General features: G+C 37.9%; 2 pseudogenes; both read left to right on the forward strand.

The window, feature by feature from the left end:
• The first annotated feature begins 8,214 nt into the window (after positions 1-8,214).
• Positions 8,215-8,852, forward strand: LOC147001927 (mitochondrial inner membrane m-AAA protease component AFG3L1 pseudogene; annotated as a pseudogene).
• A 390-nt stretch (positions 8,853-9,242) lies between these two features.
• On the forward strand, positions 9,243-10,388 carry LOC110308997 (mitochondrial inner membrane m-AAA protease component AFG3L1 pseudogene; annotated as a pseudogene).
• Positions 10,389-27,750: the final 17,362 nt, after the last annotated feature.

The raw sequence follows: 27,750 nt of genomic DNA on the forward strand, positions 1-27,750 counted from the left end.
ACAAATATCAGTCCTACAGATGTATCTATCCACTCTTCAGCCTTTCGTTTTTTATCTCATATACTTAAACACATCTTCATTGATAAGTATTTATAATAATATTTGCTTAATTAGGTATGTTTTTCTACAGGACAGAATGAAGAAAAATTTAATCTTTGTAATTTCAGGAGGTTAGTTGCATATGTCTGAAAACCCTGAAATGAGAAACCTGTGATAGGAAGACAAGGAGTTTGAAGCCAGCCTGTAGTCTGGTCTCACCTCTACCTTGTTCTGAGAAAGAGTCTCTACATTGGCTGTTTTTCAGAATGAGCACTATTATTTACATCCTTATATATTCGTGCTGGGGATCCTACTCATGAGTTAGAAGGGGCTGTTAATCAGTGTTTTAAAATACTTAAGGACAAAATAAAGGTTTTTTCTTTTTGAAAATTTCCATGCATACTTCATTCAGCCATGAAATACAAACTCTGATGTTCTGCTACCCTTTTTGTGGTTGATTCTTCTTTTCAAAAACAATGTGTATAAGAATATAAAATTGAGAAAAATTCCTCTTTACAAGTTGTATTCTATTACCTTTTAATGTAGACATATTTGATAAGGTTTTTAGTATAAGTGGGACCTGGAGATATGGGATGTCACTTACGTCCTAAGTTCAATTCCCTGGACTCTCATGTGTCTAACAGCATCTGTAACTTCAGCCCCATGGGATCTGATGCCCTCTTCTGTCTGCTGTCCTCCATTGACACTGCACAGGTATGCTACACATACATTTATGCAGACAAAACATCCTTACTCATAAAATAAAATATAAAAACAAGTAAATATAATATAAATTAATAAATTAACTTTATATGGTAATTTGGGGGATTACAGCAAGAAATAAAGAGGATGTTTTAAAATTACGTATTCCTAGTTATACTGAATTGCATTTAGGACAGAAACTAGGTATACAAAGCACTCTAAATACCCCAATGATCCACTTTCAGTTTAAATCTTAAATATAGAGTTAAAATTCTGTACTTTTAAAAGAGATAACTAAAATTAATTCTATGTGATAGATCAACATCACATATACTTTTATCCTTTTACTGTATTGATATCTAACTTATCTACATACTCATGGTTTTCCACACAGTATCATTATATCAGTGATACCTTGGCATGTGTTCCCTAAACAGCCTCTCCTCTCACAAAACTGCTTTGAATTTTAATGAGATAACCCTCATATGAAACAAAAAATATTTATTTTACTATATTACTTGTATCTTCTGTATTACGGTGATTTTTTTCAACAGAAATAGCTGTTCTAATTTACTTGAAAGTAAGTTGGTGACATTGAGAATAAAGACTCATTCACATTCAGTAACAGTTACAGAAAATACACAAATTGCAATTATGTTAATTTTAAAATGTTGTTTTAGCTATGCAAAGCTGTTTATCTTAAGATAATTCAAGGACCACTGTATTAAACTGCAAAAATGAAAACCCATGGTGTACTCCAGGAAGCTTTGTGAGTGTTAACAATATAGTTGGGGTTTTTTGTTTGTTTGTTTGTGCTTGTTTTTTGTTTTTTGTTTTTTATTGTTTGTTGGTTTTTTGAGTAGACAGAGTTCCCATGTAGTGGAAAAATTTTGTGGATTACAGAAAAGCATAGATTTTAATCAGTTTGAATCTACAAATTTTTGAAACAGGGTATTAAGTAGATTTGGATAACTATAGGGAAGTTCGATCATGGCAGAGTTTTTCGTTCTGTCTTTCTTCATGTGAATGTGAGACACATACACAGGAATCATCTATATACAGATCAGAAGCCAACCACTGGCATTGTTCTTCACCTTCCACCTTGTTTGAAGCAGTAAGAATTAGTTGCCTTTCTGTTGCTGTGAAAAAACTTTAACAAAACACCTTAATGGAGAGAATGAGAATGAGAGAGGGGGGGGGGCTCACTCACTTTTGCTGATAAAAGTCCATGCAGATATACCATGACAGGTAGAAACGAAGCCGGCAGCAGAGATTGCAGGAGAAGCGGACTGGCCATATTTCATAAGCACCTGGGAAGCAGCGAGCTAAAAGGAAGTGTGGCTGGCTTCCAAAGCCTCCAATCCCACTTCCTGTGACACATTTCCTCTTGCATGGCTTGATAGTCTAAAGATATCATACCCTTCCACAAGAGGCTGCTGCCTGGGGAACAAGTCTCAAGACTTGTGTGTATAAGTGAGATGTTTCACAGTTGAATCCAAATAGTATTTTCGTTGTTTGCTGCTGCACAGTGCAGAGTGGCTATCCAGTGAGTTTCCACGGATTCCCCCGTGTCTGCTTCTCTCCCATTACACCACAAGCGATCATGGGTCAGACACACAAACTATGTCTTTATTTTACAGGAGGATTTGAACTAAGAGCTTCATGTGTACCTGGAAAAGTATGTGACCTACTCAGCCATCTTTGAATTTACATCCCAACAAGATTTGCTTGACCTAAAGGGAACAATTGAGATTAGAATGGATGTAACCTGAAACAGAAAGCCAAAACTGATATATTTGAAAATTGAGGCAAACAATATATGTTTCCCATTCCATGACTCATGTATGTAGGGTACCAAGTGATCAAATAATTGATAGCACCATTATTGATAATCAGCAGAACCTTTCTACAAGTTGAACGAACAAGTAGGGGAACCTAAAAATGTATGTAAATGCTATTGTTGGCATTCAAAATGGAACACATGCCAATTACTTGGTTTTATGAATTGATTAGGAGAAACATTAATAATAGTCTATGACAAACTTCTCTTCATATCATGTCATGAATTTATCAACTGAGAGTCTCCAGGTGGTATAATTAGTGTCCCATCTGTGACTCTTTCAGGAATTTTATAACTGGCAAGGTAGGCAAAGATAAATGGATTTATTTTACAATATAAATCTACACACATAATACATTTACACACAAACACGTGTAGCTTTCTCTTTTTATATGAGAGAGACTATATTATTTGGTTTAGCATATAATTAATTAAACTTAATGGCTATAATTACAGGGTTGTTGGGTTTTTTTTTGTATGCCATTGTAACACATCTAGACATGCTTTGCAAAGCATTGATAATACAGAGGATTTAAATTTAGTCAAATCAATTTAAATGAATTATTAATGTGTTCATGAGTGTGTGTGCATGTGAGTGTATGTGTGCTTCCACACACTCATTGCATGTGTGCGGATATAAATGTAAAGCTATATTTCATATCCCCAGAAGAACTTTACAATATTATCATCTAATTGTGGAGAAAAAGTAACTTCTGAAATGTATATATATATATATATATATATATATATATATATATATATAATTGAACTTAGTAAAAGTAACATAAAAATTCTTGTAAATTCTTACCTCAAATAATTTTACAAGGTCGCCCTCTTCTGGTTACAATAATTATTTCATTTCTTTTTATCTATAGTATTTTATTACAAAGTAACAGTAAACCTCATTTATAATAATCTGACATCAAATATGTAAGTAAAGAGACATTATCAAATAGCAAATACCAAGAAGGTCTTTGCATATTTCTATTGCATATTGCCTTCCATTAAAGTCCACTTACCTAGGGTTTTTTTTTTTTTTTCTGCTTCACTGGTAGTCTGAAAATTCATATGCCAAGCTTGGTAATAAGTTAATAAATGAACTGAATGCTTGAGGTGTTCCAGATGGACTTAAAGTGCCAATGCTTCCATTTGCCAAATAAAAGGGGGTGTGTGAATCATACAGCTGGAGTTCAAATTCCATGTGCAGACCTTACCGGTGTACTTGAAAACAGTCCTGAAAGGCAGCCTCACTCAATGTTTACTTCCAGAACTGAACTTTTGATCTCAAGTTTTAACAATTAGTCAAAAAGTATTAAAAGAATGAGATAATAATACAAAAATCAAAAATAAATGCTTATATATAAGACTCATACCAGTGGTCTATTAAAACATTATTCATGTGTATATGTATTTATGTGAAAGTATGCAATATGTATATTCTATAGGCCAGAAAGAGGCAGGCATGTTAGTCTCTGGACCTGGACTTAAAAATTGTCATATGCTTCCAAAGGACATGGGTGTTGGGAACTGAACCTTGTGTCTATGGGGGATCAGAAAATTGATGAAATGATCTTTGTATTCCCTTAAAAAAACACAGTATGTGCATGTGTATTTGCCACATTTATTATTATGTTTTCACCTTTATATCTTGTTTCATAGAATTTCAGATAAACATAGATGGAATGTAAGGTCAGACCTACTTTTTTTTTTTTTTTTTTTTTGTAAAATAGCCTTTGTTGATAGATGTCATATTTTAAAAAGTACTGACAGTGCAGTAGCCAAGAGAACAACTGACAGGAGATTAAAGATCAGACTACCTAATGAACTAAAGAAATAGAGATTAGAAAGCAATATTAAAGACAAAAACTAGTCCATTCAAAGAATGTAATGGGAGCCTGAACAGTGAGCTCAACAGAAAAATATGACTGAGCAATGTCTCAAAAATATTTATTGTCCTTATCAATTGGGAAAATGAGACTCAAATACCTTAGAAATTTCACATTAACCTCAGTCATCATGCCACAGACCTAATTTTAAAACAAACACAAACCAACAATTGCTGGGTGAGTTGTGAGGACAGGGGTAGTCTCATAACTCTTGGTGGGACTACAAACCAGTTGGTGCAGACACTATGGAAATCAGTATGTAGAACTGAAATATTGAAAATATTGACAGGACAGTGGTGGTGCATGCCTGTTATCCCAGTACCTGGGAGGCAGAGGCAGGCGGATTTCTGAGTTGGAGGCCAGCCTGGTCTACAGAGCAAGTTCCAGGGCAGCCAGGGCTACACAGAGAAACCCTGTTGCAGAAAAGAAAGAAAGAAAGAAAGAAAGAAAGAAAGAAAGAAAGAAAGAAAGAAAGACAGGAAGGAAGGAAGGAAGGAAGGAAGGAAGGAAGAAAGAAAGAAAGAAAGAAAGAAAGAAAGAAAGAAAGAAAGAAAGGAAGAAAGGAAGAAAGAAAAGAAAAGAAAATATTGAAAACAAACCCACTCTAGGTCCCAATATAAAAGCCCTTGTCATATGCAGAGATCTTGATATCCTGCTCTATAAGTAACTTGCTCTGCCACATTCATTGATGCTGTATTCACAAAAGCTAGATATGGAAACAACTGAAATGTCTTTCAAATAAAGAACACGTACACTATGAAATTATGAACTGTTTCAGGTAAATGGGTGGAGCTAGATAATTCATATTTAGTGAGTAAACTCAGACCAAGAAAGACATGCGTGGCCTCTTCTTTCTTATCATGTGCTATTTGCTCCAAATCTTCACATGAGTAGATATCATAGAATGACTGGCAGAACAAGCCAAATAGTACTACAATTACTAACTACTACTGATGATGGTGGTTGTAGTGATGATGATGATAATAAACATCAACCAATCAAAGAGCAGAAGAGCAAAGTTAACAGGGACCATTGCTTAGGAGCCTTGGAGAGCAGTAGAAGGAAAGAATATGAGAGTAAAGTCAGTAGTCTGAAGAGTGAAATGGGAAAAAAGGAAGTTTAATTATAAGATAAATATAGAAGAAGGGGAAGGTAACTTTATCTAAAAGATGTCTGAAAAGCATAAGGAGTTATAATATTAGCGATCTATGTCAAATTTATAAAAATGCAAGTATCTAATCTATGTGTGAATATACACATATAATATAAATGAAATATTATATATTATGTATATATGGATTTGCTCTTCAAGAGCCAAGGATCTTCTAACAAAAACCGCAGCAGCAGACATCTGAAGCTCATTTTGAGTTATTGGTCAGGGTTGTCCAGTAGACTCCCAAAATATTACAGGCTATTGCTATTGTCATCTTTTACTTGGGCCAAAATTGGAAGAAAAGTACCTAATATTGGAGAGGGGATGCACTGCAGATTTAAGGCTCAGTGGTCACTAAGCTGGGACTGGCATACGCGCCTCCTCCTTGAGAGAACTAGATATTGTTATAAAAGAAGAAAACATGCCTGCTTCCAAAGGAGGGAAAGAGCCAACAGTTTTACACCGATATAAATCTAATGAGCCACAACGATGAGCAGGATGCTACTCTAACCCTGGGTTAGGAAGACAAAAGGCTTCAAAGGATTCATAGAACGGCCTTGCAAGCAACATTTGTTAAGAGAGCTTGTTATTGTTTTATGGAAGACAGTATTATGAGATTATGCTAATGGTTAAATGTGGTGGATTTAATTGTCTGGCAATCATTACTTCATTTGTTACAATGAAAAATGTATGTAGGAGATAACATGGTGTCTGTAGATGTTGTTTAAATGAGCAGTGTGACTGGGTTTAGGACCTTGATGGCCTACATGATGAATCTGGTCCCTATTTACTTCTTCCCTTAATAATTAAGCAGTGACAGAAGCCTTGCTCTTGATCTTCAGTGCTTTGCTACCTTTGCCTTGCTTCTTACTGGTGTATTTTTGCAGAAGTGTTAACAAGAGGCATTCTAATAATTTATCCACCTCTACCTATTTCCAGTTGACTTTAAAGGTATTAAATTTCTAAGGTATCACATCTGAATAACACATCATTGGTTTGTTACTGAATATATGCAAAAAGAAACTCAGTGAAGCCATCTCTTAGACAGGTCAAAACTGTTCTTCCTGTCTTAGGAAGAATCTTTTCCTCATGGGGTTACACTAGCTAGCTAGATTATTGTGGAAATTTGTAACTTTCTTTTGAGTCTCTCTCCTGGAATCAGCATCTCAGTCATGCTTGACAACCCTCTTAACTATGATATTCACTCAGTGATTGTCTGCCTAAACACTGGTAGTCATAAAAATACATAATGCTATTTAAATCTCCCTTAAGGTTGGATTCCAAGAATGGCAGAATTCAATCAAAATGACTACATCTAAGATGAGGACACTTATCTTTAAAGGCCTGGGCTGCATGCCAGAGAAGAAATAATTATCTTATAGAAAGCAGAATGAGTCTTTCATGTAAACGCAGGATAACAACCTTCCTCCTTGAAAATGTGCAGACCTGGAACTTAAGAAAATGATCAACAGGACCATGCACACTCTGGGACTGCTTAACTATACACACTGCATCCCCTGTGTGCTGCAGAGATTACTACAGCCTGGTTGGTGGGTCAATACCCAGCTCCTAATGTTCAACAGATGTCAACACTACCAATGTTACTTCTCAGATGTCTTCTCAGCAAGAGGCATAACACACAGGAATTTATTAGAATGCTTCTTAGTAACACTTCTGTAAAAATATACCAGTAAGAAAGCAAGGCACAGACAGCAAGACTCTGAACACAAGCAGCAAGGTACAGGCTGCTACTTACCAATATTAGAGGAAAGAAGTTAATAGGGATAGAGACCAGGCTGATCAGTTAACCTGACAAGGGCATTCAGCTGGTGGACAAGTGATGCTGGCTTGACCCTTTCCAACTGGTGGTGATATGAAGGAGGTGTTGGAAGCTGCAGAATGCAGGCAGGAAGCATTGCTCAGACATGAAATCAGGGCGTATCCTTGCTGCACGTAACTCTGCAGGGAAGACCTTCAAAATTTCCAAATGTTTTTGTCTAATTAATTATTTAATTAATTACATCTAAAATGTTTCCCCCACTCCAGGTCTCCCCTCCCAGAGTTCTTCACTCCATCTTCTTTCTTTTTGATTTGAGATGGTGTCCCTCAGGATTAGACATGTCCTCTCACACTGTGATCAGATAAGGCAATCCTCTACTACATATGCTCTGGGGTCTTTGGACCAGCCTGTGTGTGCTCTTTTGTTTGTAGGTTAGTCTCTGCGAGCTCCCAGGGGTTCAAATTAGTTGCAATGTTGGCCTTCCTTTGGGGTTGCAATCCCTTCAGTTCCTTGAATCCTTCCCCCAAACTATTCCGTAGGGATCAAAGACCTCAATCCAATGGTTGCCTATTCTCATCTGCATTTGTCTCAGTAAGCTGTTGGTAGAGCCTCTGAGAGATAGCTATGCTAGACTCTTGTCTGCAAGTTTGTTTGCTTTTGTTTAAGAATAAGTAGAATGGAAGAAATACAGACCCAGGATATTCAATAGTGCCAAAAGTAAATTAAAATAAAAATAAACTCTTGAACAAAAGAGTGTCAGACCTGAGGGAGATTGAGGCAAGAGAGGTAGGAACCTAAATTACTGCCTCGTGAAATGGATGCAGAACGGGGAGTTTCCTTGAGACTACAAAGATTTGGGCATCTGGTTGTCTTGTGGGCAGCTGTGGCTGTTGCATTTGTACGTTTGTATTTTAGAGATCACTAGGAAGTACTTTGCACAGTATTACCTGGCCAGAAGGCTGATGGAAAGACTGGAGGGTATGAATAAGCAGTTTGTTCTTGTTATTTCTGTTCCTGAGACAACATCCTAGATGTAAAAATGGTAGTGTTCATACCTTTTGAGTGTTTGTAACCTCCAGTTGGCTCAGTGGCAGCTGGGGATTAAGCCCACCAACCAGGCTGCAGTAATTTACACTTCTGAGAATGATGGATGGCTCTTTTCCCTAAATCCCAGTGCCTACCCTAGTCCTGTTTTTTGTCCTCCGCTATGCTATAAAAAGGGGTGAAATAAGAACTGGCAATGGTGGGCAAAGAGAAGGTATCTTCTCTTTGTTTTGATGAGACAACAGATAAGATCTTAGAGAATAGCACTGATGCCAGTTCACAGCTATGGCTAATTGTGAAGAAACCAAACTGGAAATTGTGAGATGCCTAACCAAAGAAGTGTCAGGACTTAGGCAAGGCCATGGTCACCTGGGATGCTATAATGATCAGCAGATCATTTTAAATTAGATGCTTGTGGTAATGGAGATGAATGGGTTCAGCACGTCTAGCTGGCAACAATTGCCCTGATATCTTGGACCCCATCCCTGTCATCCCCTAGATAGTTTGACCTCCAGATCTATATTGGACCCCTGCTATCAAAGGTAGGGCCTCAATTTTTAAGGTCACTTGCCAACACTCTAGATATTCAAATGCCTTACTAAAGCTGTTTGTTGAAGAAGCTAGTAGCTCTTACTTTGGGCTTCACTGGTGCAAATATTTCTAAGGTGTGCAATGAAGCATCACTGCTTGCCATCTTACTCCTTCTGCCTAGGAGCCACATTTTGAGCAAGCCATCAAGGGGGTCACTGGAGCCCTTGAGAAGAAAACCCAGGTCCTGAAATCCAATAAAAAGACAAAATGGCCAACCACTGGGCTGAGAAAGCAATGGTAGGCTTGTTCTCAGAACCCTCTGCTGAAGGTATCCATCATACCTTGGGGTGACGGCTATGTCTAGCAACTTCCCTGTGAGAAGTCCCTCTACACATGGGTGCAGCTATTCCACAGAATTTTTTTTTAATTTTTAATACTTTTATTACATATTTTCCTCAATTACATTTCCAATGCTATCCCAAAAGTCCCCCATAGCGCCCCCCACTTCCCTACCCACCCATTCCCATTCTTTTGGCCCTGGCATTCCCCTATATTGGGGCATATAAAGTTTGCAAATCCAATGGGCCTCTCTTTCCATTGATGGCCGACTAGGTCATCTTTCGATACATATGCAGCTAGAGACAAGAGCTCCGGGGTTCTGGTTAGTACATCATGTTGTTCCAACAATAGGGTTGCAGATCCCTTTAGCTCCTTGGGTACTTTCTCTAGCTTCTCCATTGGGAGCCCTGTGATACATCCAATAGCTGACTGTGAACATCCACTCCTGTGTTTGCTAGGCCCCGGCATCATCTCACAAGAGACAGCTATATTTGGGTCCTTTCAGCAAAATCTTGCTAGTGTATGCAATGGTGTCAGCGTTTAGAAGTGAGTGAAGTTCCACAGAATTTGTATGCTGCTCAGAAGTAGGGTGGCTGAAACGCTTTTTGGTCAGATGATCACAGGGGCTCAGGATGGCCTGAGAAAGGTCATGCAGTGTGCCTATGCCCAGATTGTGCAGTTTGAATGTGTCATTTGACATTCCCACAGAAGCAAAACCATGGTGGGAAAGTCATACACTGAGGAAAATACACATTGATGGGGAAGCCTGCTGCCTTCCCTGTTCTGCCTATGATTGGACGCTGGAGCTACTTACAAGTGCCTAGAGTAGGTAGAGAGAATAAGCAGGTGATTCCCGGAGAAAGATGTGTTAGAGAAGGCCAACATTATAGAGCTCTTAGGCCTTTGAGTCTTGGCAGAGAAGCCCACCTATGAGGAATTTGTATAGGGAGCTGGAAGTGTAGAGGACGCATGTTCCTTCTTTAGAGAATGAAAGACTGGAATCAAGGTCAGGAGGAAGGAGACACTGAGTGGAGCTTGAGTAAGAGCTCTGTGGCCTCTCGGTGGCCACTATGACCACTGTTGTTGACTGGGAGCTGCTCAGTCTTTGCAGAGCAGTTGACAGAGTGACTGGAAAACAAATTAAAAACAGGTGACAACTGCAAAAATAATTGGTTTATTGTGATGGGCAGCTGAGCCAAGCATATTGGAGCTGTCAGAGCTGGGACTTTTGTCCTCAAACTTCCATTTTATTGTCACCTCCATCCTCCAGAGGAAATCTACTTTCATCTGTCTTCTTAATACTCTGTGAAAATATAGCTTTGCACACTTTTCTCTGTTCTCCAGGGAAAAGTCCAATTTCTTACCCTAATAAGCTACACCTGGGAAAAGAAAATGAAATATGTGAACCATAATCATTTCTAATTTGTAACTTTTCATTCACAGAATGGGAAATACAAGGTGACAACTCAAAGTGTGTGTGCACATGCATATACAGAAGCACACATACATAATACTTACATACACACACATACACACACACACACACCTGACCTGTGCTCACCTATGTGATACAGGGCCAGACAATACCTATGATCCATGTGCATAAACATTTAAACAAAATGGTTTTCTAGGTGACATCCTATTGGCTTTGAGATTCATCTGGCTCCTTGCCCTGACAATGTTGGCTTTCTCAAGCCACAGCCATTGAGCATCACTGAAAGGGCATCACCCAATTTGTGTTTAAGCTGCTCAAACATAAATCACTCATGACAAGGAAGGCATTAGAGCATAGGAAAGTACTGACAAAGCATCAGCAAAAAAAAAAAAAAAAAAAAACTCACTCAGAGTTACTTGGGGTAAAAGTTTAAAGAGCAAATGAATTTTCAAATTTCAAAAAAAAATTTAGATGCCTATATTGGTATAGATTAGAAAAGGGACAAGTTGAAATAAATTTCAATCTTTTCCTTAACTTGTGCTGTGAAAGAGGGTACTATTGCATACTACTTACAATATATGTTAAAGCCAGGATATTTTGAGATAGCAAGAAGAAAAATGCCGATAATCTTGTGTGTCATTGGAATGTAAATGTAAAAGGTAAAGAAAATTAGTGATAAAAACTGTATGGTATTGATACAGAGACAGATACATTGATCAATGGAATAGAATTGAAGACCCAAAAATGAAACCACACACTTATGGCCACTAAATGTTTAGCAAAGAAACCAAAAATATACAATGAAAAAAATAAGAAGAAAGCATCTTCAATAAATAGTGCTGGCCTAACTGGCAGTCAGTATGCAGAAAAATGAAAATGGATTTGTATTTGTCACTTTGCATAAAGCTCAAGTCCAAGTGCATCAAGCATCTCAATATAAAACCACATACAATGAATCTACTAGAAGAGAAAGTAGCTCAAGGGCAGGAGAGTTTCTATATAGAACCTCAATGGCTCAGGCTCCAATATCAAGAATCGATAAGTGGGACCTCATGAAACCGGAAAGCTTCTGTAAGGCAAAGGCCATAGTCAATAGGACAAATCAGCAACCTACAGATTGAGAAAAATCTTCACTTAACTCACATCCTATAGTGGGCCAATCTCCAAAACACCAAATAACCCAATCAAAAAGTGGGGTATAGAGCTAAACAGAGAATTTACAACAGAGGAATCTAGAATAGCCTAGCCCAGAAACTTAGTATACCTAGATATAAGATACAATTTGCAAAACACATGAAACTGAAGAAGAACAAAGACCAAAGTGTGGACACTTTGCCCCTCCTTAGAAGTGGAAACAATCATCCATGGAAGGAGTTACAGAGACAAAGTTTGGAGCTGAGACAAAAGGATGGATCATCTAGTGAATGCCATATCCAGGGATTCATCCCATAATTAGCCTCCAAACGATGACACCATTGCATACACTAGCAAGTGTTTGCTGAAAGGACCCTGATATAGCTGTCTCTTGTGAGACTAGGCCGGGGCCTAGCAAACACAGAAGTGGATGCTCACAGTCAGCTATTGGATGGATCACAGGGCCCCCAATGGAAGAGCTAGGGAAAGTATCCAAGGAGCTAAAGAGATCTGCAACCCTGTAGGTGCAACAACTTTATGACCTAACCAGTACTCCAGAGCTCTTGACTCTAGCTGTATATGTATCAAAAGATGGCCTAGTAGGCCATCACTGGAAAGAGAGGCCCATTGGACACACAAACTTTATATGCCCCAGTACAGGGGAACACCAGGGCCAAAAAATGGGAATGGGTGGGTAGGCAAGTGGGGGGGAGGGTATGGGGGACTTTTGGAATAGCATTGGAAGTGTAATTGAGGAAAATATGTAATAAAAAAATAAAAAAAGAAATGTTTAATGTCCTTAGTGATCAGAGAAATGCAAATCAAAATGACCCTGAGATTCCACTTTACACCAATCAGAATGGCTAAGATTAAAACCTCAGGTGACAACATATGTTAGAGAGGATGTGGAGAAAGAGAACCACTACTTCATTGCTGGTGGGATTGAAAACTGGTACAACCACTGTGGCAATCAATTTGGAGGTTCCTCAGAAAACTAGAAATTGATCTACATGAAGACCCAGAAATACCACTCTTTAGCATATACCCAAAAGATGCCCCACCATGCCACAAGGGCACATGATACCCTATATTTATAGTGATTTTATCTGCGATAACTAGAAGCTGAAAACAATCTAGAAGTCCCACAACAGAAGAATAGATACAGAAAATGTTCATTTACACAATGGAATACCATTCAGGTATTAAGAAGGAGGACATCCTGAATTTCGCAGGCAAATGGATAGACCTAGAATATATCATTCAGAGTGATGTAACTCAGACCCAAAAGGGCATGCATGGTATGTACTCACTAATAAGTGGATATTATAGAAAAACATACCGAATACCCAGTATACATTCCACAGAACTCAAGAGGGCTAACAAACAAAGGGCCTAAGTGAGGATGCTTCATTCCCACTTGGGAGTGGTAAGAAAGAAATCATGGGAGGCAGAGGGAGGGAGGAAACTGTGTGGGTGAGAGGAAAGGGAGGGGAAAGGGGGAATGTGAACAGGTATTGAGGGGAACCAGAGAGAAGCCCTGATGGCCAGCAGAAAGAATGGAAACCGGCAACCTCACTGGGTGGGGGGTTGGGGAGTCTCCTTCTAGAACGTACCAGAGACCTCAAGAGGTGAGAAAATGTGAGGACTCTTAAGAGAGGGACCTTAGATGAAAAGGCCAAGTGTGGGGAGAGGGAACTTGTAGATTCTACCTCCCGCAGAAAGAAAAGACATCAAGTGGAGGGATGGGGTTGCCATGCCACAGTCAAAAACTCTGATCCAGAATTGTTTCTCTCTAAGAGAATGCAGGGGCAAAAATAGAGAAGAGACTGAGGGAAAGAAGGTCCAATGGTTGGTTCAAATTGGCATCCAGCTCAAAGGGAGGCTCCCTAGCCTGACAGTATTGCTGATGTTGTGGTTTACTTACAGACAGCCTAGCATGGCTGCCCTTTGAGAGGCCCAATAAGCAGCTGAATGACACGGAAGCAGATACTTACACCCAACCAATGGACTGAGGTCGGGGACCCCTGTGGTTGAATTACACAAAGGCCAGAAGAACTGATTAGGAGGACAACCTCATAGGAAGACCAGCAATCTCAACTAATCCGGGAGTCTAAAATCTCTCAGACACTGGACCACCAACCAGGCAGCTGGTCTGAGGCCTCTGACACATATACAGCAGAGGACTGCCTGGTCTGGCCTCAGTGAGAGAAGGGTAGCCTAAGCCTGGAGATCCTTGTGGCCCCAGAGAGTGAGAAGGCCTGCAGTGAGGTGGGGTTGGAGGAGTGGAAACATCCTCTTGGAGATAGCAGGGAGGAGAAAAGGGATGAGGAACTGTGAGAAGGTGGACAGGGAGAGGGTATATGGTTGGACTGTAAAAAAGTATAAGTAAATAAAAAGTAACAACAACAACAACAAAACCCATAGCAAGACTATCAGTGTTATACACTAGATTAAATTTACAAAAACAATACATTTCCTGATTATCTCAAAAAAAAAAATACAGAAATTATCAATAAAACGACCACTAGTAGAATAAAGAAAAGGAAAAAAGAAAACTTTTACCAACATATCTATTTGTTTCCTTTACATTCTGTTGGTAGTTTCCTCTCCCTGTTTTCCTGCAAGTCCTTCCTCCTTTTTTTCCTCTCCTCTACCGCATCTACTTCTCCACTTGTATTCAGACAAGGGTAGGCCTCCCATGGGTATCAGTCAGCCATATCAAGTTGGAATGTCATGTTGCGGTACGACTAGGCACTTTCTCTTCTATAAAGGCTACAAGAGACAACCCAGTAGGAGCAAAGTGTCCCAAAGGCAGGCAGCAGAGTCAGAGATAGTCATTACTCTCACTGTTAGGAGTCCCACAACAAAACTAAGCTACACAACTGTAACACATGTGCAGAGGGTCTAGGTCAGTCCCATGGAGGCTCATTGGTTGGTAGTTCCCTCTCTGAGAGCCCCTGTGAACCCAGGTTAGTTAATTCTGTAGATTTTTTGTTGTTGTTGTGTCCTTGTTCCCATTGTTTTCTCACCCTCTTCCACAGGATTCCCTAAGTTCTGCCAAATGTGTTTGGCTGTAGGTTCTTGCATCTGTTTCCATCCCTTGCTGGATGAAATCTTTCTGATGACAATCAAAAAGACATCAACCTATGAGTATAGCAAAATACCATTATGAATTATTTCATTGATTTTCTTTTACATACTGTAGCTTCTATTGTTGCGGCCTGCCCGCAGTCCACAACACGAACGGTTCAACTGAGAATGGCAGTTCTCTGAAAAGAGAGAAATCTAGACGGGGCGGAAGAAAAGAATGGAGCTAAGACAAATCCTGATCAAAGCTCAATTTTATTAATTCCAGACACTCAGTTATAAAGGAAGGGGGAGGGAACCCAACTTCCCGCCAAGTAACTCAGGGTCCAGTAGCAGGACGAACACGTGTGTGCCTCCAGGCAGCAAAGGCAGGTTCCAGCAGTGGGCGTGGCAGGACGAATGAGCCGGTAGCTCCACCCTTGAGCAGGCAGGTTCCAGGCTGGGGGAAGGGAGACCACATTCTATGGCAAGATATATGTATACATGTTTATTTTTTTTCTTTTTGGGGGAGATAAGTTGCAAGGGCGAAGAGTAAAAGGGAAATGGTGGTGTTGGGTGCACAATGTGAAATTCACGAGAAATCAGTAAATTCTTAGTACATGGAATATGTTTACAGAATGTGTTGGATACAGTCAGAAAATTATACATCCTTATGCAACTCAGTGTTCAGTGGTATGTAGATATGTACAGACAAAATGCCATATACCAAATTTCATTACATGTTGAATTAAATTTCACCTCATAGTATGTACTCATGAATAAGTGGAAAGGTGATTCTATTTCATTCTGTCTTCTTGCTATTATTACTTTTAGATATAGCTCTCATTTAGGATTATCCTAGCAAGGAAGGCTCTGAATAAATCACTTCTCCAATCTGTTACAGCTAATGCAACTTTTTATTTGAGATTCATGACATTAGGAGGATTTACGTTTTGTACAAGAAATGTATCACTTTCATGATTATTTGAGTCAGCTTCTTCATCTACATCACAGCTTTACAAACTTTGAACTGTGACTCCAGATGGGATTGTGCAACTTGCTGAATGTGGAAAATCAGATGTTACTGAAAGAGTTTTGACTACATGGGAACCATAAGTTAAATCCCCCAAAATCAAAGGCAAAAATAAATCCAAGGTAATTTTAGCAGAACGAACCCATGCTGCATTACATACATATACTGCAAACTTGGTTCTGAACTCACAACACTCACACACTTTGCACTGTGTATGCCTCACAATGTGTAACATCAAAGACACTGATGGAATATTTGGACTCAGACTGGAGGCTATTTTGCTACATGCTAAGAACTTTACAGTGCTTTTACTGCACATTCAAAAGACGTTAAGTAGCAGACATAGTAGTTTAGAGAACAAAAACTTTATTTAATATTCTTCTACCATCAATTGTCAGCACGCAAGTCTCAAACTTCTGTATCTTTTGAAAGTATTTTATTGTAAGATAGGATTATAAAATCTGCTGTTTGATATTTCATAAAATTTTCATAAATTTTTCTTTGGGATCATAATTTCTAACAGTATCTGAAATGTTCAGAAGCATACACCTGCCATGTCGTGTTGTGTAGTTATGAAAAGTATTACACTAAGCACTGATGATTATAAAATGAAAATAAATATTGGTAAATTTTGAAAAAAAAGTTAAGATTCTGTGTATCCTGAAGCTCTAAATATTCAGCCAAGATATTTCTTTTTGTAAATATGAGCTCATCTTTCCAGTTAGTTTCATGAACCTATTCTGGTAAATTTTGGCTAGTTGACATATAATGCAGCTAATTTAGTTGATTGCAGAAAGTAACTAGTAAACACAACTCTAAAATCGTACATGTTTACTTTCTTTCCATCCATCAACATATTTACTTTCTTTTTACTAAATGGTAAAATTATAGGTATACCAAAGAAATTTTTTATTTTAAATATTTTACTAGATACTTTATTTACATTTCAAATGTTATCCCCTATCCTAGTTTCCTCTCCAAAAGTCTACCTCCCTCCTCCCCCTGCTCACCAATACACCCACTCCTGCTTCCTGGCCCTGGCATTTCCCTGTATTGGGGCATCGAGCCTTCACAGGACCAAGGGCCTCTCCTCCCATTGATGACCAACTAGGCCATCCTCTACTACATATGCAGGAAAGAACTGTTTTAAATCAGTATATTCAAGATGTGCTATCAGTAAATGTTTGATTTGTACTTCTATTATAAAATACATGTCTAAGTGAAAATAAATAATAATCTCCTGAGAAAAATAATGGCCATGTGCAGAAAAGTTTAAGAGAACCAAATACAAGGTTTGCCCCACAGTACAGTCAATAAAAAGATGTAAGGAAATTACACATGGAATCTCAGAGTACAGTGTGGTGCAAAGAATTTAGGTATCTCCAAGAAAATTCACTATAATCAATATTGGTATTAGCACATTTAAATGGCACGCACATAGCCACATTTATAAATCTATCCTTTGAAAACTAGAAATTCTTTTTTCCATCAGCCATGTGAAATAGTAGTTTACTAATAATTACTTTGGAAATTATACTTAGCTCATTTTAAAAATATAAGTAATAGATGATAATTGAATATATTTATGTTTGTTGTAAATAATATTTGTAAATGTTCTACATTTAAAGCAATATTGATCCCTTATGCTAACATAATCAAGTCAGCAGGTACTTGTGTAAGTAGGATTTAAAGTCGTGTTTACTAATTACTTTCTTCAATCAATCAAATTAGCTGCATTATATGTCAAAGAGCCAAAAATAACTGGAATAAGTTCATTTCATTATCCAGATTCCACTCAGAATTGATCATTTTGTTGAAGCAGCTGGACATAATGAGGGGTGTATGAGCAGCACAGAACAGAATAAATTTTTATAATAACCATGTAGGATTTGTGCAAGGGTTAAAGTTTGACAAAGAAAATAAAAAGTATTTTTCTAAGCGATGAGAAATTTGAAGTTTTACATTATATAAAAATATCCCAAATATGTTAAATTAAAGCCTGGATTAACAGCTGTTTCCCAGTTTCTCATGCATGTGAAATAAATTAAAGTTTTTACTGTTAAGTTTTGTTGACAATTCTAGGAAATTCAACATGCTAGATAAATAAGCCCTTTATCTTTGACCTTTATTCCAATTACTCCAGGCACATTTTGTGAGCTATTTGTAATTATGTGTATTTTCTGTGTAGAGTGACATGTATATATGTCTGACAAAGCCAGAGGTTATTGGACCCTGGAGCATCATTGACAGTTGATGGTGAACTTGATCAACATCTGTTCATCTGCCAGACTGCTCTCATATAGAACCCAAGACTACCAGCCCAGAGATGGTCCCACCCAAAAGGGGCCTTTCCCCCTTGATCACTAATTGAGAAAATTCCCCACAGCTGGATCTTATGGAGGCATTTCCCCAACTGAAGCTCCTTTCTCTGTGATAATTCCAGCTGTGTCAAGTTGACACAAAACAAGTCAGTACAATTGACCCCTTGTCAACTTGACACACAAACACATCACGAGTAAGCCTCAACCCTTACTTTCTTATTCATCCCCAAGATCTAAATAACTTTAAAAGTTCCACAGTCTTTACAAATTAAAAGTTCAATCCCTTTAAAATGTCCAATATCTTTTAAAATTCAAAGTCTCTTAACTGTGGGCTCTACTGAAAATACTTTCTTCCTTCAAGAAGGAAAAATATCAGGGCACAGTCACAATCAAAAGCAAAAATCCATCCCCAACCATCCAAAGTCTGGGATCCAATTCACGATCTTCTAGGCTCCTCCAGGGCTTGGGTCACTTCTCCATTCTTGTCCTTTGTAGCACACACATTATCTTCTAGGCTCCAGCTTCCTGTACTCCACTGTTGCTGCTGTTCTTGGTGGTCATCTCATGGTAGTGGCATCTCTAAAATGCTGCTGTCTTCCACTATAACTTGGCTTCAACAAGAGCCTCTCATAGGCTCTCTTCTTGGTGCCAAGCCTCAACTCCTTTACATGACCCCTTCTGTCCTGGGCCATCAATTGCAACTGAGGCTGCACCTTCACCAACAGCCTTCCATAGCTTCTCACAGTGCCGAGCCTCAGCTGCTCTGCATGACCCCTTCATGCCCTCAAAACCAGTACCACCTGGGTAACTCTTACACATTACCAAGTCCAGCCACAGCACAAGGTACAACCTTGGCTATCTCTGGAACACAGCCTCTGTGCTCTCAGAAAACACTTCCCAGAAGATGTTACCTCAATGTTGCTGGTCTCCTCTTAATCATACCTACTTTCTTAGCTCCAGCTAACCAGCATTAAAAGTCTCAGTAATGCAATGGTTTCACTTTAGTAGTTCTGGTATCTTGTTAATCACAGCTGATTCTTCATCCCCAGCTAACTAGAACCACAGCATCTTCACAATCAAAATAGCAATGGACCTGAAAACAGTCTTTAATCTTCCCTCTGAAATTTAACAAGCCAGGCCTCCATTTTCTGCACTGTTCTCAACATTATCTTCCAAGCTCCTACACAACATCCCACAGAGCTCTTAACAACGAATGGATCTTGTAGCCCAAATTATCAAAGTCCTTCCACAGTCCTCCCCAAAACATGGTCAGGTTGTCACAGGAATACCTCACTATGCTGGTACCAATTTGTCTTAGTCAGGGTTTTCTAGAGTCACAGAACTTATGGGTAGTATCTATATAGTAAAGGAATTTATTGATGACTTATAGTCTTCAGTCCAACTCCCAACAATGGTCAGTAGTAGCTGTGAATGGAAGTCCAAGGATCTAGCAGTTGCTCAGTCCCACGTGGCAAGCAATCAAAGGAGAGAGAGAGAGAGAGAGAGAGAGAGAGAGAGAGAGAGAGAGAGAGAGAGCCTTCCTTCTTCCAATGTCCTTATATGGTCTCCAGCAGAAGGTGTAGCCCAGATTAAAGGTGTGTACCACCATACCTTTAATCCCAGATGACATTGAATTTGGAGATCTCTCTGTCTTAATCTTCTGGAATCCATAGCCACTATGCCTCAAGATCTCCATACCAAGTTCCAAGTCGGAAAATTCTATCTCCCAGCCTCCAGATTAGGGTCACTCTTGACCCTTCCAATTCTGGATTGTAGTTCATTCCAGATATAGTCAAGTTGACAACCAGGAATAGCCACTACACCTTTCAATCCCATTTCTTTCTTTTTTTTTTTTTTCTTTTTTTTTTAATTAGGTATTTTCCTCATTTACATTTCCAATGCTATCCCAAAAGTCCCCCATACCCTCCCCCCTACTTCCCTACCCACCCACTCCCACTTCTTGGCCCTGGCGTTCCCCTGTACTGGGGCTTATAAAGTTTGCAAGTCCAATGGGCCTCTCTTTCCAGTGATGGCCGACTAGGCCATCTTTTGATACATATGCAGTTAGAGTCAAGAGCTCCGGGGTACTGGTTAGTTCATAATGTTGTTCCACCTATAGGGTTGCAGATCCCTTTAGCTCCTTGGGTATCAATCCCATTTCTAATCTGCACTATATATACACATAATCATTCTACAGAGAATATAGGCCCCTACGTCAGAGCAAGTCTATTTCAGGCAAGAAAAGTGTTCTCAGCCTTTTTATTTCACTAGGACACATTTAATAAAACTTGTAATAAAAAATACAATAAATACTTTCAGCCCACAATATCCATGGGTAGATAATCTCAAGTATCCTGTATGTCAAATTTTCCGACTGTAAGAGATTCAGTGGTGGAAATATACAATTGAATCCAAATTTTTATGGAATTTATAGTCAAGCAAAGTCAAAACAAGGTGCAATTAAGTTAAATAAACTACTTAATATGTGTAAATGTTCAACTCCTTAATATGGAAAACAAGGCACTGCACTTTTAAGACATCCTTAAGTATGATATATGTGCTTTATCAATTCTAATAAACTGTTATAGCTTGAAGGTTTTACACATGAAAGATCTGACTATATAACAGGCTTGGGACATTATACTGAAGTAACCAAATCAGATTCCTTGTATATTTTTATCTTATTAGAATTAGAAATGCAGTGCTTACAGGTGAAGGTAACTGTTACAATAACACATAAGGAATCATGGGAGATAATACAGCAAGTAAATCAGGAAGAGCAACCCAAGCTGATTAGAAAGTAGCACTTAAGCTTAATCGTGGATGAATTAATGTATGGATAGGAGTTATAGGTGTGGAATAAAGATATTGCTGTGGTTTAACATATGTTCTAAAAATCCATAGGTAGAGTATCATATATGTCAAGTGTTCTGAGTGTAACAGATTCAGTTGTAGACATTTAACATTTAATCCAAATTTTTATGGAATTTATAGTCTAGCAAAGTCGAAATAAGGTGCATATTAAAACTTTTAATATCGGATCAGATCAAAGTGAGGCTCCCAAGGTCTAACACTATAATTGAGTATATGGAGCCCTCCCAAAAAGGTACCTATCACGACTGCCCTCTGAAAGACCCAACAGCATCTGGAAGAGTCGGATGCAGATATTTTCACCCAACCAATGGTCAGAAGCTGCTGCCCCTGGTGGTTGAATTAGAGAAAAGCTGGATGAAGCTAAGGAGAAGGGTGACCCTGTAGAAGGCCCAACAGTCTCAATTAACCTGGACCCCCAAGATGTCTCAGATATTGGACCACCAAACAGGTAGCATACACCAGCTGACATGAAGCGTCCAGCACATATACAGCAGAGGATTGCTGTGTCTGGGTTCAGTCAGAAAAGATGCATCTAACTCTCAAGATACTGAGGGCCCCAGGGTGTTTACAGGTCTGGTGGGGTGGGAGTGGGGACATCCACGTGGAGACAGGGAATGGGGAGGACATATGGGGTGGGGGGTGGGAATAAAACATGGAGTGAGAAAAATTAAATAATAAAAAACAAAAATATTAAATAAAATTTTATAAAGGTCACTTGGGAAAAAAAACTTCTAAGATGAAATTGATGAAACTTATTTTATCTCTACAAAGTGTAAAGTTAGATCAATGTCTGGTAAAAGGAATCACTTTATGTCTTAGAGAAGAAGGATACTTGAATACCACATAAATACAGGTGGTCATTAAAGTATTGAATTTCTCTTTTCTTGGATCATATATCCTAACATGTACTAGATAGACAGGTCAAAAAAAGAAGAAAAAAATATCTAATACAATTATATAAAAATACAGATTATATTTTAAATTACTAGTAGATTAGGTTAAGAGTGAATGCAAAGTACATAAAGTGATGAGACTGGCTTACTATAAACATATGAAGATGGTAAAATGTGGGAAACTGATACTGATGATTGGAAGGAACACAGCAAGAAATTAAAAACTATCACAGACTTCAAGTCCTGAATTTAGGTTAATAGGTTAAGCAAATTACTATTAGAAGCAGGAAAGTGAAACAACTAAATAGCCCTTTGTAGACAAACATTTGTTCAATTATGACATCCCGATGATCCTCTGTGTAACCTGTGTTTACACAGCATGCAAAAAGTTTGGATAATTAATCCTGGAGTGCAAAGCGATTTCTAGGAGGATAAATAAGTTTGGATGAAAGGACATAATCAGAAGTAGAAATAAAGAGACAGTAAGAAAGAGCCACTCTAGTGCAGAACAGAAGAATTTAACTGTTAGGATGGGCATCAATACACAGGAGGGAGGAGAGGCAGAGGCAGAGGGAGGAACAGGCAGGGAGGGAGAGAAGGAGTTGGAGAGTAAATAGTCTACAATTTTAGAGATCTGTCTGTGACATAAGCTGACTGGTAATTCAAAGATTCTTATAAAACTACATTATTTGTTTTTTTAAGGGGCAGGGCTGTTGCTTTTCAATCTCAAGGTTTTATTTTATCACAGAGAACAGCAAACTATAAATGCTGCATGCGGAGTTATTGAAATGAGGAGAAAAGAAAGATAATTGCTTGGATTAAAGGAAAAAAGGTAAGTCATGGTGGCTTTCATATTCGGAGATAATATAGAGCCTACATTTTTAGAATTGCATTGTCTTTATCACTGAAAGATAATGACAGCCTATCTTGTCTCTGCTTCATTTATTATATGATTATTGTTGCCTGATTCAGATTTCCCATCCAGAGAAATGAATGATCTCTTTAGCAAAGTGTGTTTTCTTAAGAGGGCATAGTCTTATTATCGGTGAATTATAGACTATTTGACACCTGTCATGTGCTGAGGATTTGTTGTCCTAGTCTGCAGGTCATTGAGCCTTTAAGAAATGAACACTGTCTGGTGGCTACAGGTAACTAGAAGGACGTTATATCCACCATGCTTCTCTCTTTATTGTCACCTCATGTTTGTCCTTGTGACCAGAGATAGCAAAACTTACCTGGCTTCATTTTTATAATAGACTGAAATATCAGTTGAACCATGAGTTCATGTAACAGTTTCCTCTAATAAGAATCTCCTGTAAGGTCTCTGATGACAGTGATACAAAATAGCAAATAGGGAAAATGGCCACAAACAAGAATGATTATTACATTTTATAAGCATTTTAATTTGGTTCAGGTCTCCAGAAATGTTTTGACAGGAGACTGGAAAAGCCTACAAATCCATATGAGGGGGGTCCAAGAATGATGACAGTAGTCATCAGTGGGAAATTCATTGAGAGTATAGAAGATTAGAGTGCTGGTTGATAGAAACTTGGACATTAACGATTGTTTATGAGGGTTCTAATGTGAGCTAAGTTGATTAGGCAGTGGTATAGAAGGCCTTCACGTTACAATCTGGCAAAGAATCTGACTGTATTGTGTTCATGTCCTGAAATTTTGAACAAGGTTGAATGCAAAATAAACAAACGAATTAACTTGGTGGTAACTACATCAACACAGCCTAACATTTATCTTATGGGTTGCTTGTTTCTTTGTTTCGACAGAGTCTCTTCCACTACTCCTGTAATCTAGGAGGGGATGATCTTCAATTTCTCACCATGCTGCTTCTACCACTTAAAACTGCATGCATGTACCAACATGCCTTCTTTAGAAATTGCCATGAGTCAAATCCAGAATTAAGGTATATGTCTGATATATATCTCCAGTGTTTTTGCTTTGAAAAGTTTTATTGATGATCATGTTTAACCAGATTCACAGTGAGTCTAACAAGCAAAAAATATGTGAAAAAATAAGACAGACATGGAAACCTGTCACATTAAGTAACAAATGAAACAATAGATGACGAAACAGCTTTAACTGTTTAATAATGTTGTGGTAAACTGCCAATAACAACTAGAGCCATCACGAGAGATATTTCTGTCTGCTTCCAACCAAATCCCTCTGCTTCCTGGTCCACTAGTGTTTGAGAGGCTATCTGACCCAAACTTCTTTTCAGATAGACAAGGTCATACATTTCTACCTTTATCACTGGGATAGACTGAAATCTTTCTAAAACCATGAGAAAAAAAAATAAATGTTCCTCCTGTATGTTGTTTCTGTCGGGTATTTCCTCACAGTGATGCAAAGATCAAAATAGCATCTGCATTCAAATTTGTATCTAAACTGAAGGCTGTTCCAGTGGTACAGAGCATATCTAACATGTTCCAGGCCAAAGGTTAGTTATCTAGCTCCTGAAAATAAAAAGGTCCCTGTGATATAAATAATAATTGGCCTGTGTGTACATGCCTACCACCTGCACAATAGTGGCACAGACATCAAAAGCATTTCCAACCACTTTCTGATTGGATTAAAAACCTACTTCATAAGAAGAAATTAATTCCTGACACCAATATCAGGGCAAGGAAAAATGCTAAGTAGCTTATAGACTATAGGGTGAAAACCTACTATTATTACTATGCTAAATAAAGTATATGCTGATGACTTGATAGGAGATTCAAATGCAAAGACTCAAACCCATCAAAGTGTAGATAATTAGACAATACGAAAGGTTCAGCCCTAGGTGCAGCATCTAGATTACACCCGCTTTCTCCCAGGTTTCATGGATCATTCAGGTAGAAAGAACTGAGAGCTACAGATTACAAGGTGATTACAAGGATCAGTGTCTTCTAGACACAGAATGACAGCTCACATATGAACTCTCACAGTCATGTAAAAGCATGACAAGGACTCAACAAGACTAAGCCAGATCAAACACCAGTGTGGAAGGCGAGTTGTACAAGAAGTCTGACCTTCAGCACAGGAGCCATTAACAATTGATAGCAGCTCGGAAGAGAGGCTGCGCTTTTTATCCTTGTAAATTGGCCATGTTCCAGTGGAAGTCACATACCCAGTAATATTCGGGCAGTGTAAATGTGCCTTGATGCAACTTGTTAGGGAAGAGGAGGTGCTATCAGAGGAGTTGGAAAGAATGAAACTAATCAAGATGGGATATGCAAAGTTATACAAACATTACTACTAAAAGATATAGATTAAAAAACAAAACAAACAAAAAACGAAGGGGGTAAAATAATTTCCAATGCATACAAAATATTAGTAGAGATATGAAAATGAACTGTACAATATATCAGTGTACAAATAAGGAAAGATTGTTGAATACATGAACAAGTGCTAACCCTAGTAGCTGAACTCTGCATATAGGCAATTACTTGGATGATTTATTTAACTCATCTGCATATAGTACTTCACCTATGTGTAAAATAAGAAATCACGATATATAACATGAGTATTTTTATTTTTAAAGTGCATGGTTCAAATTGTACTAGTGACCAATATATCACGGGGAGTATTCTCTCTGCTTATCTTTGAGGCGGTTAAAATAGCATGGTACAATAAAAAGAGAGTAAATGGTTAAAATCAAAACAAATTCTTTTTTTTTGGGGGGGGGGGAGTTGAGACAGGACATGTGTGAAAACTGAAGAAGAGTAAGGTAAAGAACACAGGACAAGCCGGATGTGGTGGCGCACACCTTTAATCCCAGCACTCGGGAGGCAGAGGCAGGCGGATTTCTGAGTTGGAGGCCAGCCTGGTCTACAAAGTGAGTTCCAGGACAGCCAGGGCTACACAGAGAAACCTGTCTCGAAAAACCAAAAAAAAAAAAAAAAAAAAAAAAAAAAAGAACACAGGACAAAAGCAAGGTAGAAATCACTTTAAATACCCAAAAACAAATTTCAGGAGGAGTACAAAACTATAACTTAGATGTATCTGAAGAATAAAGAACTGTTTACAACCTTCTTATACTTAAATTCCCTAAAAATAAAAGGCAAACTCCGTGGCATCATTTCTCTATATTTAAGTAGAAATTTGTTCACATTTTGGTTCACTTTTCAGAAGACGTGATATACAAAATGTACACCAGATGGCAGGATAGGAGAGGAAATGTTTTACTGTGAAACTTGCCAGCCATACTTTTATGAAAGCATTTTAAAGTAACATAAAATAAAATAGTTTTTCTTCGTTTTTGTGTATGTTTGTCTGGGAACATTAAGAACTTTATTCATTAATGATAGGTTTTTTGAAATATTTTTTTAAATTTTCATTCAGGACAAATATAAATATTTGTTTTATGACAGTGGTACTGGAAATTAAATATATTTTAAAGAATAACTTAAACTCATTCATAAAAGTTAATCTTAGAAAGTAAAGCCTATATGAAAACAAAACCACTTCATGTTTTAACTTAAATTATTTCAGACATTTTTCAAACAATAAAAGTTCACTTAGAACACATAATGAGTAGCCCATTATGACAATATATTCATGTAAAATATATGTTCATGGTAAATGGCATGCTTTATTGTTTTATCCATTACAATGCAAAATATAAACATGACCACATGGTAATTGTTTAACTCATAAGGGTTTAATAACTATCACAGTAAAATATACATTGCATTCCAAACAATATAAGTACATACATTGAAAAATTTGGAAAGACCCTATCTTTAATCCCTGAAATGAACTCAGTGAGCACTTGCCATTTTAGACTTATGGGGTACAGAGTTGTAAGATAATAACTTGTTAGTCTGGAAAGCAAGAAAGCTGATGCTAGTTTGTTACAGTAGCATTAGAAACAGGTGTGGAACACAGAGCTCTTGCTACAAAGGATCCATTTGCAGCTGTTTTCTTCTGTGACCTGCTGTTACAGTTATGACGCAAATAGTTGATATTGGGAAAAGTACTCTTTCCCATTATCTGTAACATTTTAGATGTGGATGAGCAACACACATTTTTTCAGAGTGCTTAGTTAACTTTTTCTTTTTAAAACAAGTTATGCTAACAGGACATTTAATAACTTTCTTTTAAAATCAGCAACACTTTGATTACAGAAACTAGAAATGATATTCTTCTGTCTTGATAAGTGGAAGTTACAACTTGTCTCTATATCATGTTTTCTACTCCAAGTGTTGCTAATAATACATTGAGTTTATCCTGCTTACTGAAATTTGGAAACAAATTATAACAAACGATGAGCCATATGACTGACAAAACTGTCCTTTATGTAATGATTTATTAGGATAATTTAACTAGTTGTCCATCAAGAGAGTAATGAAAAAAGGTAAACTATTTTGTAAATAAAATGAAATGTTATTCACTTGATAAAGGATAAATCCTGCCGTTGGTGGTAATTTGGATAGAAGTGGACACTATTTTATTACATGAAACACTTCCCTCAGATCAAAAGAAAAAGGAAATTCAACCTTGGCAGAAAAATGCATGGGCCTAATGCGTAACAGTAAGTGAATTATAGGTTTCTGAGAAGCATACCCCTTTTCATGCAAATTACCCAATAATATATGAAAAATATGTATACATAAATGTATGTATGCATATGTGGTCAATGATATATGAAAAATATGCATGCATATATAAATGTATGTATGTA

Source organism: Mus caroli, unplaced genomic scaffold (genome assembly GCF_978045245.1).
Source record: "Mus caroli unplaced genomic scaffold, Mus_caroli_1 scaffold_12, whole genome shotgun sequence".
NCBI lineage: Eukaryota > Metazoa > Chordata > Mammalia > Rodentia > Muridae > Mus > Mus caroli.